This window comes from Globicephala melas, chromosome 9 (genome assembly GCF_963455315.2).
Source record: "Globicephala melas chromosome 9, mGloMel1.2, whole genome shotgun sequence".
In the NCBI taxonomy this organism is placed as follows: Eukaryota; Metazoa; Chordata; class Mammalia; order Artiodactyla; family Delphinidae; genus Globicephala; species Globicephala melas.
The window spans coordinates 4002223-4020163 of NC_083322.1; the positions used below are offsets into that span (position 1 = coordinate 4002223).

Here is a 17941-nt window from a genome sequence, read left to right on the forward strand (position 1 = left end):
CAGTGGTTAAGAATCCGCCTGCCAATGCAGGGGACATGGGTTTGAGCCCTGGTCCCGGAAGATCTCACGTGCCGCGGAGCAACTAAGCCCGTGTGCCACAACTACAGAGCCTGTGCTCTAGAGCCCGCGAGCCACAACTACTGAGCCCGCGTGCCTAGAGCCTGTGCTCCACAACAAGAGAAACCACCGCAGTGAGAAGCCCGCGCACCACAACCAAGAGTAGCCCCTGCTCACCGCAATGAAGACCCAACGCAGCCAAAGATATGTATATAAGTAAATTAAAAAAGAAAAGAAACAATAGTACAGCCTTGGGGCAGGGTCCAGTTTTCCCCTCAAGGGATACACAGAACAATATCTTTTAGCTGTTTTGCAGATTCTGAAGCTCCCACCAGGAGGGAGAAGTTAACTGTCTGCTGCCCACAAGCACACAGACCCCAGACCGGTTGGAACCAGAAGGTTGATGAGGCTGACTCCCGATGACCTCACCACCAACCAATCAGAAGAATGTCCGCAAGCTGACCGCCCTCTTTGAACCATTCCTATAAAACTCCTCACGAGCCCCTCCAGGGCGGGACACGCAGTTTGGAGGGCATTAGTCCGCTGTGGCCCCCTTTGCCTGGCAAAGCAATAAAGCTGTTCTTTTCTACTTCACCCAAAACTCTGTCACCGAATTTCGGTACCAGGGCTCAGAGGCCAAATTTCGGCTACATCACCTGCAGGCAAGGTGCACATTTCAGCGAGTTCCGCAGAGCAGGGCAGCAGTGGGGCTGTCTACAAGGCGCCCACGTGGCGTTGAAGTTGCCAGGCTCAGTTCCGTCCCGCCGGGTGTTAGTTGTTTCTTTTGCGTCTCGGGACCTTGACCGACTGCGGGGTCTGCAGACCAAGGTTAGTCACAGACTGGGTAGAGAAACGCACACGGCCAGGCATGACTCTGGCTCCACACACACCAAGGGCACAGGTCAAGAGCTCCACCTTTACACAGGCTGGCGGGGTGCTGGAAAGACAAGAACCTTCCCTTCCTGAGCCCTCCTGGTTTCCCAGCCCATCCTCAGGTCTTGGAAACTCTCTCTCCGACACACCTGCACTTGAAGACTCCGCCCGGGGTGACTGTACCATTCAGAACTCATTTTATTGCAAATAATAGTAGTAAACACAACTTCAAAGGGGGTACACACTAATGGGAGTTTGAGCTCTCACAACTAGATGCTTAATCCCACCTGAGCAGTGAAGTTCTCCGGGGTCTGTTGAAGGCTGGAGCGCTATCTTAGATTCCCGGGGAAAGCCCTGCCACTCGACATGGTTGGACCATGCCTACCATGACCTGGGCAATGTCACAGACTCGCTGGTTAGGCCTGAGTTCCTGGAGCCGGTCGCTTATTATTCTTATTGGTTTAGATGAATCATGTCCACCCAATAGATGGCGATGGGACTAAACCCTCCCAAACAGCAGGGTGCCTGTGAAGAAGATTATGGGGGGGAAAACTGGTGTCTACCACAGTGATCCTGACTGTCCCTTCTAGACTGAATAGTCAATGTTAAATGAGAGATGCACATGAGTAGGTTCATGTGTGTATTTCTCTGGGTCGCGGGCCTATGGCTTTCTTCAGATTATTATAATAGTTTGTGACCTTAAGATAGGACTACTGCTTTATCACCTGATTACGTATCTTGATATATGAGAAAACCATTAATGACATCTTATAAATTAGGCTAAAATTCAAATACCCTTAAGATGACTGAGGCAGCTAAACTTGTTTTCAACGAGTGTCATCTCCGTCTCCGTAGAGGCAGATTCTGGGGCAGATCACAGGGGAGGGGACTTTCCTGTGCCGTCAAATCACCTCCCACCTCCAGGACGTGGCGAGCAGGGCTGCCCTGTCCCCTGAGAGATGCCCAGGGAAGCACAAGAGCTCTCAATGGGCACATGAGTCTGCAGAGCCTGGTTTCCCTTAAGTAGACCGACTTGATGGAGGGGATAGAGCTGGGAGCCATGTGCACAGGGACTGCGCCTGGTCCCCGAGGGGCCGCACGCCCATCCCTCCCCACCTGTCAGCCCGCTGGCAGGCCCCGTGAGCAGGACACCTTCCCTGGCTGATCACTTCTGGCCCGTATCTGCCTCTGCTCCGCCTGAATGGCCTTCCCTGCAGTCCTGGGGGATCTTGATCCAGGACTAATGAAGGATTCAAGCGAGTTGCTAGGCTATTTCTCATCTTGGACCAAAACCTCAGGACTCTAAAGTGATGGGTGGCTGCCCAGGGTCTGCAGAAGACTTCAGTCTGTACAGGCGAATTGAGACATGGACCCAGAAGTAGTCATAATGCTTCATGATCCTGACTAGCACAGATAATTCATTAATCTGCACTAAAAACTCTCTCTTCTAGAACAATTCAGGGAGGATGCCTAAGTACATAAAATGGTCCGGACCTCATCAGTGTCTCTCTCACAAACGTCTCAAGAAAGGATTGTAATAAATATGACAGGGAAATTTACCATGGCCACCATTGCTCATTTATTTTTCTCTTTTATTCCTTCTCTAGCGTTAGGAACTATATTTCTTTCCTTTCCTCTGAATCCAAGATTATGAGGAGACATCAGGTTATGATCCATCCCATGGGGAAACATCTTTGTTTCAACGCACCTCTTTGCATCAAATTCCAAATGGAAACCTAGAGGTCCAGCTGGTAGAATTAATCAACCTAAAAATCTTATTCTGTCCACGACCACACATCCCTTTCAATGTACCACCGATTTGGATTCTCACTTCATCCTTCTTATCAGCAGGCTTGGGAGAGAACTGGTCCTCGTTTTTCTACGCCCATATTCTCAGGGTTATTCACTCTTATTGGCCCCAAGGCTGCCACCCTCTTGTCATTTTCGTGTCTGTTCAAGCTTTGCCCAAGCATATTCCTCAGAACCCAAGGTCTAAGGGATGTTAGTGGGTCTAACAACATCCCTTATATTGTTAGATGATAATACTTGTCTAATGAATAAATACCTATTATGTGCTATGAATTGTATTTGTATAACTGGCTCCAAGTAGACCTCATTCCTGATTTCATGAAGTTCATTATCAAAGGGCTATTTGAAAATAAAGAAGTACTCACAGCTAAAGAATTTTGGAAACATTGAATTTGTTTTTAAAAAAGGGTTCCGTAGTGAGGCCTTTCTAAAACTCATTACTGTGCTCACATATACTGTTAATTTCAAGAAGACTGACCACCCCACAAACGTATGGAATCTTGGTATCGTTTCTTTGTCTGGGGGTGAGTCCACAGGTGTGCTCTGTAGGGGCGCAGTTCCAGCAATGCCATTTTCTTGGTTTGCAAGACACAGTATTCTTTGGATTCACTGCTTCTCTTCTCTAAACCTCATGCTCAGCTTCCATAAATGCTCCTTTCTCTGTCTGCACTTTTTAAACGATAACCAGTTTCACACTTTTCTTCATACACTCTTCTCTGTAATCCTTAAGCTCCTGTTTAAAAACTCTTCATTTTTAAACAGTTTTAGTCTAACAAAAAAGTTGCAAATTTAAGCGTGAATTCCTGCGTACCCTAATGTTAACATCCGTACAGCAATAGTACAAGCAGCAAAATCAGGAAATTAATATTGCTCCAATACTCTGAACTAAAGAATGTGTTGGATTTCCCCGGCTTTTTCATGAAGGTCCTTTTTCTGTTGCAGGATCCAATCTCGGATCTGAAGTGGCATGAGTTACCACCCATGAGATAATTTCTTCTTGTTCCAGAGAGTGTGAACCTTCCCCCTCCCCCCTTAAAGCTGCCCCCAGGGGCCTTCATGGCTCCCACCCACCTGCACTTAACCTCCACCAAATCACCAACTGTTCAGGCTGAATTCTTCCTACTGGGGTCTGAAGCATCAGAATCAAGTAAGTAAGTGTTCACATCCTTTTTCTTTTTTTAAAGTTTTATTGGAGTATAGTTGATTTACAATGTTGTATCAGTTTCTGCTGTACAACAAAGTGATTCAGTTATACACATACATATAGCCACTCTTTTTAAGATTCTATTCCCATATAGGTCATTACAGAGTATTGAATAGAGTTCCCTGTGCTATACAGCGGGTTCTTATATAGAGATATATCTATATTTACATACAGATATAGACGTACAGATATAAATAGGAAAATAAGATATGGAAAGTAAGAGATACAGCTGTCTTTATTTGTGGATCGTGTGATCAAATATACAGAATCAACCAAAACTTATCATTAGAACTAATGAGAGAGTTGTGAGATTAATGGCTACAAGATCAGTTTGTGAAAATAAATGACCTTTCAGCAAATATATCAGAGCCATAGTTTCTGCAACAGCAGGACACTGCTATTGTATGATAATGTTCCCCTGATGTACAAGAACTTTACCTAGTGAACAGCCAATTCGACTAATGCCCCAATAGCTAAATGATGATTTTGATTAACTTACTTCCTTTCCACCACTGACTATCCAGTATGGTGCTGGCGTAAAGCAGTTAAGATTCAGAGCCTAGGTCTGAAGTCCAGATCTGCATCTTAGTGGACATGGGACCACAGGCAAGTTACTTAACATCTCTGAGTCCTTGCAAGAGCACCTCGGAGGACCACTGTGAGGGTTAAGTGAAAGAAATCCACTCCTGGCACACAGTCTTCTATCTTCTAATCCACAGAGAAACCGTCCTCCTTTTCTTGCCTAATCACTGCCTAATCACAAGGAATACTTCCTCCTTTTCCAAACTGCTGCACTTTACCCAAAGAAATTAAAAATGCCTGGTCCACCATGAAGCACTTTCTTTATTTCTAACTGTATTTTCACAGCTGTTGAGATATTGCTTTGCTGACCCTGGATTAACTTTCTAGTCTATTTCCCATAATACCACACCCAGATCCAAGTAATTGTTTTTCTCCTGCGACCCTAATACCATTACCAATTTTCTAACTTTGAATCTTCCACTTCAGATATTGAAATCCATTTAGATGATAAAAGGAGCTCATGTTGCCTCGGTTTTTACTCACCGACACACTCGTTACCACCCAGGGGCTACCTTCACACCCCTCCAAGAAACATCAGTTCCGGGTATCCATTTTACGCGAAACACAACAAAAATGGATGTATATGGCGCTATCAAAGCAACAGTGCTGTAAAGGGATCTTCGATGGGGAGTAATGTAAATTTAAAAATTTGTAGTCTCTGATACATTTGTCCGGAATAAGACTTCAAAGTCTCCCATAGTATCGAATCCATATATGTAGAGCTTTTCTCACTCTTTTGAAAGTTGGGTAAAAGGCGTAAATTTTACACTTGAATCTTCCATCTTCAAAGTTGCCTTCCGTGCAGCAATTTACTCAATCTATAGCCCTTAACATAAAAGCTATAATTTAACAAGTAGATTTAAAAAAATAAATGGGTATTTTTCTGCTCTCCTGGATAAATGGAAACATTTGCCTCATTCCAGTATGTGGATGTACCAAGTAGGAATTTCTAGACTTAAGCTTACTTATAACTCCTGCTCACCCCCTCCTCCTTCCTCTTTTCCAGCTAGTAAATGTCATAGTGACATTTCCTTGTTTGTAATAGCACATAATTTAAAGATTTTGACTGGGTCATTTTGCCTTTTCCATCAATCTTTTTCTTGACTCTCCTTAATTTAACACCTCTACAACCCAGGAGAGAGTACGTGACGTGACAGCTCAGAGCTCCACCAAGGATTCTGCAAGTTATTAAGTGGATTCTCATGTGTCTAGAATTAAAATAGATACTTTAAGAATATAGGAACTATTTAGAAAGATTAAGGGGTTTTGATAATGTCCTGGTGAACCATAACTTAAAGAGAACAGGAAGTTTTATTGATGCAGAATCACTAAAATGTATGAGACAGGAAATATAAGTTTTCTTTGACTATATTTCTTGGCCTGTTTCTTCAAAAAACTTAATTGTTTTATAATGCGAAAGTTTATAACTCTCTTGCTCTACTGATCCGACTGGATTTTGGAAGGGTTGCCTCTCTTAACCCTAGTCAAACTCAGAGACAAGAAACTCAGCACACATGGATATTACGGAATTTATTATTTTCACTTAGGAAATCAACATCATTAATCAATAAAGCTTTGCTAAAAACACTTTAAAAAACCTGGTGGAGGGCTTCCCTAGTGGCACAGTGGTTAAGAATCCGTCTGCCAGTGCAGGGGACACGGGTTCGTTCCCTGCCGGGAAGCTCCCACATGCCGCGGAGCAACTAAGCCCATGCGCCACAACTACTGAGCCTGCGTGCCACAACTACTGAGACTGTGCTCTAGAGCCCACGAGCCACAACTCCTGAAGCCTGGGCGCCTAGAGCCCGTGCTCTGCAACAAGAGAAGCCACTGCAATGAGAAGCCCGCGCACCGCAAGGAAGAGTAGTCCCCGCTCGCCGCAACTAGAGAAAGCCTGCGTGCAGCAACCAAGACCCAGTGCAGCCAAAATAAATAAATTTTAAAAAATACCCTTTAAAAAAAAAAAAACTTGGGCTTCCCTGGTGGCGCAGTGGTTAAGAGTCCGCCTGCCGATGCAGGGGACACGGGTTCGTGCCCCGGTCCGGGAAGATCCCACATGCCGCGGAGCGGCTGGGCCCGTGAGCCATGGCCGCTGAGCCTGTGCGTCCGGAGCCTGTGCTCCGCAACGGGAGAGGCCACAACAGTGAGAGGCCCGCGTAACGCAAAAAAAATAAATAAATAAAAATAAATTAAAAAAAAAAACAACTTGGTGGATCCCTCACTATTTGGATCCACTCTCCTATCACCAAAGTTCTTCTGCATTGTCCACATCATCCACAAATATTTACTGGCCATGAACTAAGGGCAAGGTTCTAGCGCCTGTTCCAGGAATAAAAATATATGGAAAAATACAGAGTTGGCTCCCAAGTTTTTTTTAATAATATAGCTGAGTAGACAAGCACAAAATATATTTAGAAATATAATATTAGTATTTTCTAGGCCCCTGGAGACCACCTAACACAATAAACTCTTTAATAAAAGTGGCTAAACATGGAGATGCTGATTCCTTGGCAACGGCCACAAAGCCAGTTGAGAGCCTAGCAGACCATGGGAAGCCCACTCTTTTCCTTCCTATTTCAATCCTCCTCTCCAAATGAATGGTACCACAATTTCTAATCACAGATCAAAGAAATGAGGGACCATTACGTGCAAACTACGACGAAGACCCTTTTCCCAAAATGAAAGACTTCCGGCGATTTGTCACAATCACATACCAAATGCGTCACTTAATACGTGACGCATTACTCAGGGAAGCAATGGAGCCTGGCTACTCAAAGTGTGCTCTGAGGGGAGAAACTACCAGAGCAGGCCGAGAAGAAGATGCTATCTGAAGTGGACAGCTGACCCAAGACGCTGGACCAGGCCTGTATACAAAAAAAATGGGTGCTCTGAGGATGACCACCAATAGCAGCGTTGGGGGGCTTTCGAAGAAATGCAGAATCTCGGGCCCCACCCCAGAACTACTCAATCAGAATATGCGTTCTTACGAGAATGCCTAGGTGAGGGGTGTACACGGCAAGGTTTGAGAAGCACCACGCTAGCGGGGATTTTAGCGTGAAGGGTGAATTTGCCACGAGTTCCCACTTTCCTTGGATACACAAGAGCACGTAAGCAACCCCCGTACTTAATGAGTAAAGAAAATGGAAACTTTCCATTTTGGCGAGGCTGCCTGTGTTCTTTAGATAAAGCACCATCTCAAGCGAAGCACTGTGTCCTCCACTGCCCAGCGGAAACCCCAGCGCTTCCGTGAATCCTTTTCAAATCACAGAAGCCAAGACACATCCTCTCAGTACACACACTGCGCTTAGGGAGCATCCCCCCTTACACATGTCACCAACTGCCCGGTGTTCTCAGCGATGTAAGATAACTCCAAGTAGAGAGAGAACCAAGCTTCACAGCATCTTCCTAACTCAGTTTCAACTGAGGCACCAGAAGTTAAGAACTGTAATGACGGTAGCCAAGCATCCCTACAGCCTGAAGGGTCTGTTAGACTGTTAATACAGGAAACGATAAAAGGGTTTGAAATGGATAGCACACAATAGCCATCACCCACCTGAGGGGAAGCTTCCAATACAGAGAGTTGGTGGAATTCTCTGGAATCTCCATCCTTCCGGTGGAGAAGGATGTACAACCGGATGAGGAAAAGCAAAGCTGTTGGTTGTCTCCGAGAACAGAGCTCCCCTCAGGGAGCTTGAAATGGGGCCCCCCGAAGCATAAAGCAGTGGTACACAGACTCTTCCTGGAAAAATTTAAAATCGAGGAGCTGAACCCAGAGTGCCTCTCAGGCAGCCGGATGTGAAGAGTGAGCAAGCTGTACCAGTAATGGTGACGGGAAACAGGATGCTTCTCATGAACCAGAAATGGACCACGTGGGAGGTGGAAGCCAGGAGCCCCACCCAACGGAGCAAAGTACCTAGCCCAGGGTGACACCAGGAAGCGTGAGGATGGGGACGGTACCACAGCTGGGGAAGATGCTACAGTCACCCCTCAATATCCTGTGTGAGCACATTCAAAGAAAACGCCCTGAAAACACCCCACGAAAATAAAAGGTCACTTTTGTGCATTTGCCACATCTAGAGCCATCTGTGACCCTCCATATTCGCTCTGCCTTTCCCCTCATTTCTTCTCTGTCTGAACTCAGCCTTGGAGGAGTGACAAATGGGGACTGGTGGGCGCAGAAGAGGAATAAGAAACGTGCCAGGAAGGAGGCACAGAGAAGCCGCCCCCCACCCGTCCCACAGGCTTCTGGACCTCAAACAGGTCAAGCTGAGAGAGAGGAGAAGCCTGTCTTAACCTTATTTCAGTAGACTGGCCTGGGCATTTTAACTTCTGAAATCACACTATTTGTAACAGAAAAGGACCCAGCAAAAGCTAAATAGCTTCACAAATCTGGGTACAAACTAGCCAAAGATTTGTTTCAAAGGCACAGGTGGAAAAAAATAAGGTCGTTTCATGAAAGCTCCATGAGTCCAGGGCATTCAGAAGAACCTGGGAATTCATTGAAGAAGGAGGTCGGGTCTCAAGCTTATTGAAGCCCCCAGGCGCTTTACACATTCCACATCATTTTTCCTAGAGCTCATTTGATAGCCAAAACTGTAGAAACCCCCCCAAAGTAGCTCAAATTAAAAAGCAAAGCAAAAACAATAACAAACAAATGTATTGTGGATGTGATCGAGATATTCTGGGCAGTGGAGACCTTGTCCGACCCTCATCTTGAACCTATATTCAATGTTACATCAAACGACCCAACACCAATTGCCACAGAAAAGCCAGGTCTAGCCATATAGCACATCAGTGAGCCCACAGGTTTTCTTGCTACTTCTCTGAAAAGTGACATACAACACCCAACATTTCTATTCTGTTCCCCAACCCACATCTCCTGGCCGCCAGCAACATCATCTTTTTCTTCCTTGTTCCCTTTTATCTCTTGCTATAAAGCCTCACACATACCCTCTATTTTTCTGACAAGTTCAGCTCTGGCGAGCTCTGTCCACTAATAACCTGGAACGTAGCCATCAGTCCCACTCCTGCTTAGAAAGCAATTCAGTGACTTTTGTTTCCCCCTCACTTGTGTCTCCTGAGATACACAGCAAGAATGCAAAGAAGCTTATCAAAAAGTCTGTTCAACCAAAACAGTTCTATTTGGTAGGAATGGGGAGACGGAGTGAAAAATAGGAACTCTTGGTAGTAATTACAGAGTTTTCTTTATTTTCTATCAACTTTACATATTGGACATCTCAGGAAACAGAAGGAGCCTACGAGGAAATAAAGGGGAGTAGAGACAGGCTTCACGTGAACTATACCCAGAAAGTCTGAAAGTGAGGCCGGGTCCTCTGAGTCTCAGGGGTCATCGTGTCTGTCACCTCTGCTGCTCCCCCCTCCCCTTTCTCCCAACAGTTATCCTTAGCAGCCCATGACCGTACATGGCTGTCAGAGTCTATGTGATCTTACCTGTGAGCCCTCTGTCCTCTGATGGGTGTCTCTTAGCTCAAATTTCCAAGAGAGTGTTTGACTGGCTCAGCACATCCTGGGGATTTATACCCCTGGGAGCACGTGGTCGGCCCTGGTCTAAACAGCTGTATCAGGAGAAGGTCGAGTCCTCTGTTTCAAACAGGAAAGGAGGGGCGTGGGCAGGGTTCTACTGTCACAGATCATAAATGGCCCAGGAAGCAATGAATAGCATCTCTGGTACACACATGTCCAGCTGGGAGTTGACGAGTGAATTAAGAAAGAAATGTTGCACCACCACAAAAGTGGATACAGCCGGGGAGAAGATGATACACATTGCTTTATTGTTTTTATTTGTTTCATGTTGTGTTCCTCTTGATGATTTCTCAGACTCTTGACTGTTACGCAGAGGAAATTAAGCTGCAGAGTTCCTGTACTGGAAAGAACGAGACTATTCTCACAGGTTCCAAATAAAAAGCACCAGAAGCCAATACAGACAATGTGAAGTAATAACTGTCTATCAGAATTCTGTGTGTCCCTCAGTTGCCAAAGATCACAGTTATCAATCAGGGAAGAAGAAAAGGTGTGTTGCACTAAGCCTTGCGTCTGCGTGCTATTTCTATGACTGTAGGACACATGCTATGACCCGGCTAAACACTGCTGACCACTCTTTTCTCTGACCAACTGCAATCCTGCAATGTGGCTGTACTCATGTTTCACACCCCCTGGTATTTTATGCTGTTGTTTCCTGTCTCATCTGTGAAAATCCTATGTCACTCATAAAAGTAGCAGTTTTGTTTTTTTTTTTAAGAACAGTAAACAAGGAGTCCAATGCCTATGAAATACATAAATAAACCTCAGCACTGAGGAAAGGAATAGATAGACGTAGGGGTTGAAACTTACTGAATAACAAAATGCATTACTATTTATTTATACATTTTCAGTTTGAACACATTTTCTTGCTTTCTACCCCCCCCCCGTGACTACAAGTGCTTTGCATATAATCATGGAGCTCCATTTCCTCAGTTTAAAAAAAAAAAGAGAGAAATAAAAACTTAGGTATCTACCTTAGTAGCTATTATGAAGATGAAATAAGATAACATTCAGGAAAAAGTTGTGAAAAGTGGAAGGACAGAGAAAGGCATCTCAAACTGTTGATGGCCTCTTCATTTCATTTAGGACCTTCCAGTCTTCAGGCCTCAAGTTTATGTCAGATATTCATCGTGTTTGTCTTTACGCTAAAGTGTGAAGGACTCCCACTGGCTTAGAGTTTCCATTGAGTACATTTTACTCCAGAAATGCCTTTGACTTCTATGCCCAGGGATGTCTTAATCATGGCAATCACTTCGCCCTGGCTCTTCCTAGGGTTGAAATATCATCAGCAAGTAAGAGCTCGATGGGGCTCTGAAACCTAGTGAATGTCCTCAGTTTTCACATAATGGAAAAAAAAAAAAAAGGCCCAGAGAGCTGCAGCCACTTCCCTGAGACTCAATCCAAACAGGAGGCACAGCTCAACCAACTGTGAGACCCAGTCATCCCCCTTTCCCTCAATTCCACATTCCTCCGCCAAACGAGTTTTTCCACATCTGAACTCATACATTTGAGATGACTTTAGCAAAGGCCCCATGCATCTTCATCTTTTATTTTATGAAAAATAAAATTAAAAAATATGAACTTGTTCTGCTGCATTCACATTTTGTCAGATATAATTTTTAATTATCTAGTCATGTCTAAATATCTTATGTCTTCTTAACTGCATTTGAAAATTTCATTTAAAAAAAAAAGGAAGACGGAAGTGTGGGATTAACAGACACATACTACTACATATAAAGTAGATAAACAACAAGGTCCTCCTGTATAGCACAGGGAACTATATTTGATATCCTGTGATAAACCATAATGGAAAAGAATCTGAAAAAGAATATATATATGTATAATTGAATCACCTTACTGTACTCCTGAAATTAACACAACATTGTAAATCAGCTATATTGTTCAATAAAAAATTGTTTTAAATTTTAAAAATAGAAAAAGGAAGATAGAGACACTTGAAAGAGCATTATAATCATGTGGCATGAAGACAATTCAAACTTTCTAAGGCCCTAAAATGTGGGGAGGGGATGAGTGAGGTGTCAGATAACTTTCCTCCACCTCTGTTGACTGAATATAGATTTCCAGGCCCTTAGTCAAAAGTAATACGAGATTTGGGATCTACAAAATTCCAATCCCTCTGTTTCCTTCACAAGATACTAGATGCGAGATCATTAAAATACTGCACTTGAGGGACAGCTTTTGACTTAAAACAATCCAACCTGTTAGACCAGAAAAACATTTCCTTCTCATTTACTGCCCTCTATTCCCGGTTAACTTATGCATGAGCTTATCTTTGTTTTATGCATTTTACCGAGAAAGCGAGAGGACAATGAAAAATTTAAAAATCAATAAAACGTAAACCAAAATAACATAAATAGATTTTCACTAATATTCTGGAAGTCATTAAAGCAATTTATGTTTCATGCATTCCATTAAACTTTCTAAAATTCTCCAGGATGATTTAGATTCTGGGTAGCTAAAAGAATTTACATATATATATTTTTATTTATATGGGTTTCTTTTCCTATTTCTTTCAGAAATTACTAACCACACAAGGAAGCTCCTTGTTCAGCATGAAGAACCATGGTTGGCAAGACAAACCCTGACGAGGACACACCCTTGGGAACATTAAATACCACTGAAGCGTCCTTAGGCTGATACAGCATGTGGCCCTTGACTTTGTGTGCAAATAAAGAAGACAGCCGTGAAACAGCCCTGGTTCCATGGAATCTGGCAAGTCTGGGAAGCAGGGAACGAAAATTGAGTCTTGACTCTCTCACGAACTACTTATACCCTGTTGGATCTCAGGTTTTATGAAACGAGAGGATTGAGCAAAATTACCTGAGCAAAATTATCTTTGGTTTTTGTTTAACTTTTTAACTTTCTAGACAATTCTATAGGTTACATTCCATTTACAGTTATTACAAAATATTGGCTTTTAAAATACAGAGGATTCTCTTGAAATAATACCATTTGCAGCAATGCGGATGGACCTAGAGATTATCACGCTAAGAGAAGTAAGTCAGAAAGACAAATACCATATGATATCACTTATATCTGGAATCCAAAAGAGGACACAAATGAACTTATCTACAAAACAGCAACAGACTCACATGCATTTTTTTAAATCTTAAGAATTGCCTCTATGAAGGGAGGGCATCAGGAAATATGTAATAATCCAGGAAAGAGAGAATGAGAAGGTAAGAAAAAAATGAAGCAACGGTGGGCAAACTTGGGAAATAAATTGGAGAAAAAATAAAACCATCACAGAAATTAAGGTGAAACTGGAATAGGAACAGAAGCAAAAAAGATACTGGCATACATTTGCAGCTACATGGATGGACCTAGAGATTATCATACTAAGTGAAGTAAGTCAGAAGGAGAAAGACAGATACCATATGATATCACTTATATATGGAATCTAAAATATGACACAAATGAACTTACCTATGAAACAGACTCACAGACATAGAGAGTAGACTTGTGGTTGCCAAGGGGGAGGGCATAGGGGGGAGGGATGGATTGGGAGTTTGGGATGAACCAATGCAAACTATTATATATAGAAGGAATAAACAGCAAGGTCCTACTGTATAGCATCGGGAACAATATTCAATATCTTGTGATAAAGCATAATGGAAAAGAATATGAAAAAGTATGTATACATATGTATACCTGAATCACTGCTGTACGGCAGAAATTAACACTACACTATAAATCAACTATACTTCAAATAAATAAATTAATTAATAAACAAAATAAAATAAAACAGAGGATTCTCTCTAATGGGAAAAACAGGCACTCCCACAGAGGATGACAGATGTCAGTGGTGAGGATCAGGGAAGCTGGGAATTCAGTAAGAGCTGTCGGCTGAGGTCCTGGTAGGTACAGAGATCAGAACAGGTAGAAAGGTCTGGAATTCAAGCCAAAAGACAAGCTGGAGAGTGGTACCTGCAACCCAGAGTTACGATGGACACCTTGTCAGGTGAATTCTAGATCTGTGATGTGCTCACTCCCAGGCCAGGGATGGTGGCTGTGATGTGCTCACTCCCAGGCCAGAACGTGGGAGGGAGGAGAAAAGGCAGGACGTGAACCACGTTATGACAGCGATAATCGCAATTCCCAAGCCTCGCGTGTGTCTGTGATGCCCAGAGCAGCGTGTGAGTCACGGCTGATCTAACCACTAGGAAGGCTTCCTAAGGAGAGGAAGTCGGTGATTCAGCTGTGTCCCCAGACCCGGTAGGGAAATCCTTCAACCCGTGAAAAGGAGGAGGAGGTGCTTAATTCCAAAAAGAAAAAGTGCAGACTGAGGAAAAGTTTGGAAAGTGGGTGAAATGGCCCATGAAGCGAAGCTCTGCGGATCTAAACTGGAAGGGGCAGGAAAGAGTGGGAAATGAGGAGTTATCTTGGAGAAGGGAGATCATTAAATTGGCTTTTGTTTTCTGTGAAAGGGGGAAAAAGGAACAAATGAGAACCTTTCGATTTAACAAGTTATCATTTATCAGAATGTGAATTTTGGAGAACATACATTGGAGGGAAAAAAGAGAGACGGAGAGGCAAGAGTGACAAAAGAAGATATGAAAAAAGACTGAGAACCAACAAGAAGAGTGGTTCACAGAGATTTAAAGAGTCCTGGGGAGGGGAAGGTAGGAGGGTAAAGCAATACTGGGAGAAGGTACCAGCTGGCCTTTCTTTCCTGGATATGGTCTCAAAGTGCAGAGGAGCATTAAATTTTGTACTAAAGATTTAGAAAAACAGGAGCCTGGGCTGGGAGTTCTCCTGAAGGAAGAGGAGTGAAGTGGGGGGGGACGCGGCGGTGGCAGCACCGACAATGGGTTTTCTTCGAGGATTGTTTGGTCCCATGTGTGAGATCGATGTTGTCCTTAATGATGGGGAAAACAGGAAAATGGCAGAAATGAAAACGGAAGTTGGCAAAGTAGAAAAGCGCTATCTTTTCTGCGATGGAGAATCTGTTTCAGGAAAGGTAAACGTAGCCTTTCAGCAACCTGGAAAGAGGCTGAACACCAAGGAATCCGAACTGAATTTGTAGGTCAAACTGAACTTTTCAACGACAAGAGTCATACTCACGAGTCTGTAAACGTAATGAAAGAACTAGCCTTACCTGGAGAACTGGCTCGGAGCAGAAGTTATGACTTTGTATGTACGCAAGTGGAAAAGCCACGCGACTCATATCGGTGCCAATGCTGCTTAAGGTATTTCCTTAAAGTGACAACAGCAAGAAGACTGACAGACTTGGTAAAGGAATATGTATGCCCTTATTGTTCACCAGCCTGCTACCCATCCTGATGTCAACAACTCTGTTAAGATGGAAACGGGCACTGAAGATTGTCTACACGTAGAATTTGAATATAATAAATCAAAGTATCATTTAAAGGATGTGATTGTGGGAAAAATTTACTTCTTATTAGTAAGAATAAAAATCCAACACATGGGGCTTCCCTGGTGGCGCAGTGGTTGAGAATCTGCCTGCCAATGCAGGGGACGCGGGTTCGAGCCCTGGTCCGGGAGGATCCCACATGCCGCGGAGCAACTGGGCCCGTGAGCCACAACTACTGAGCCTGCGCGTCTGGAGCCTGTGCTCCGCAACAAGAGAGGCCACGATAGTGAGAGGCCCGCGCACCACGATGAAGAGTGGCCCCCGCTTGCCACAACTAGAGAAAGCCCTCGCACAGAAACGAAGACCCAACACAGCCATAAATCAATAAATTAATTAATAAAAAAAAAATCCAACACATGGAGTTACAACTGATTTAAAAAAGAGATCACGGGAATTGGGCCCAGTGCCACAACAGAAACAATCGCTAAATACGAAATAATGGATGGTGCACCAGTAAAAGGAGAATCAACTCCAATAGGACTGTTTTTAGTGGGATATGACCCAGCTCCAACAGTGAGAGATGTGAACAAAAAATTTTCCATAAGGTATTTTTTTTTTAGGCTACGGACACGCAGGCTCAGTGGCCACGGCCCACGGGCCCAGCCGCTCTGCGGCATGTGGGATCTTCCCGGACCGGGGCACGAACCCGTGTCCCCTGCATCGGCAGGCGGACTCTCAACCACTGCGCCACCAGGGAAGCCCCCTAAGGTGCTTTTTAATTCTAGTCCTTGTTGATGAGGAAGACAGGACGTACTTCAAGCAGCAGGAGGTCATTTTGTGGAGAAAAGCTCCTGAAAAACTGAGGAAACAGAGGGCAAACTTTCACCAGAGAGTTGAATCGCCAGAATCACAGGCATCTGCTGAGCCGCCTGAAATGTGAACTGAATAGGAGAAAAAAAGAAGAAAAAACCTCCTACATCCGTTGAGATTTAAGCTCGGCAGGTTAAAGATGGTCGCAGCGTGTAGGGCGGGGGAAAAAGCCAAAACCCCAGTTATGATAGCCTTCCTTTATCGTACAGTGCTGAGTTTATTTTATGGCATAACTAAATGTTCTTCACGTATATACATATTTAAAAAATGCTTTCTTTGAAACACTGGAACTTTCTTAAACTGCCGTATTGTTTTTTTTTTAACTGCACACTTTCATTTAATGATAAGCACTCAGCTATACATCAGCATAAACATTAAAGATTTTCATGTGAGTAGGTTGGTATTTGTAATTTTGCTTTCTTTCTGCATAATGTTGATTACAAATTCTTTGCTTCTCCTTGTTCATGCTAATGATTACCTCTTATTCTCTACATGCAAAAAATAAATATTTGGTGTTCAAATAAAATTAGAAAACCTGAGTGGCCTGTACATCCTGCAAAGATTTAAAACATGGCATTTCAATATTTTTGAAAACTGCATTTATGATTTTCCATACATGTTTGAGAAATGCATACAAGTGTTTCACTGTAGGTGCCTCTGAGTCCACCATTCCATGGCTTCCTGAATTTTGTTCTCTTTGAAGTCTTCTGTGGTGTGAATTTAAAATTTTTTTCCATAAGAGATTATGTGGCATGTCATTGCAGCTTTTTTGGGGGGGTGGGTACCAGATTAAGTAACCATTTTGCTACTACTAACTGATAGGTACCACTGTATGTTTTCTGCAATGTGGAGTTGACTCTATGTTGGCATTTTAGTTTGTTAAAACTATATAATTTTTCCGTAAATAATTTGAAAAAAAATTTTTTGGTTTAATGAATCTTTTTAGCACATATATGCAAATATAATTTTCTTGCAACTATTCTCTTCCCTTTTCAGGGGAAAATTTGAGGATGGGGGACCCAGGAGAACAGGTGAAGTATGTAGTTACCCAGATCTGGACAATTTCATGTTTGTTAAATTGGAACCTTGACTAGTTCAAACTCAAATTTAAACTTCTTCATCCACTCTGTTTAAATTTTTTAAACATTAAATTCAAGTAATATTCAAACCCTCTAAAAACGAAGGTTGCAGTCATGTGTTTTTATGCTATGCGTGGGGTCTGACTGCAAAGACACTAAATGTGGGGTGTAGGAACTGAAACGAAGCCTGTTGTGTGAAACGACTTTCACTTATGGTTCAGTGGTTTTTGTACCAATATTTTTTTATACACTTCAGTGCAAGTCTTGTCAGTTAACCTTACTTTATGAGTAAGCTAAGTAACTCAAATTACATTTCTTTAAGCCTGTTTTACTACTATGGCACTTTGAAAAATGGTCAGTAACCAACTTCTTAACTGGTAAAAGGTTCCATGTACCATGTGCTGAAGCATCTTTTTTTTTTTTTTTTTTTTTTGTGGTACGCAGGCCTCTTACTGTTGTGGCCTCTCCCGTCGCGGAGCACAGGCTCTGGACGCACAGGCTCACGGGCCCAGCCACTCCAAGGCATGTGGGATCTTCCCAGAACCGGGGCACGAACCCGTGTCCCCTGCATTGGCAGGCGGACTCTCAACC

General features: G+C 43.3%; 1 protein-coding gene and 1 pseudogene across 2 annotated transcripts in view; one reads left to right on the forward strand and one right to left on the reverse strand.

Moving 5' to 3' along the window:
- DPP6 (dipeptidyl peptidase like 6) overlaps window positions 1–17941 on the reverse strand; it is a 1029560-nt gene that overhangs the window by 1004383 nt on the left and 7236 nt on the right. The window lies entirely within an intron of this gene.
- Window positions 14895–16256, forward strand: LOC115851615 (vacuolar protein sorting-associated protein 26A-like; annotated as a pseudogene).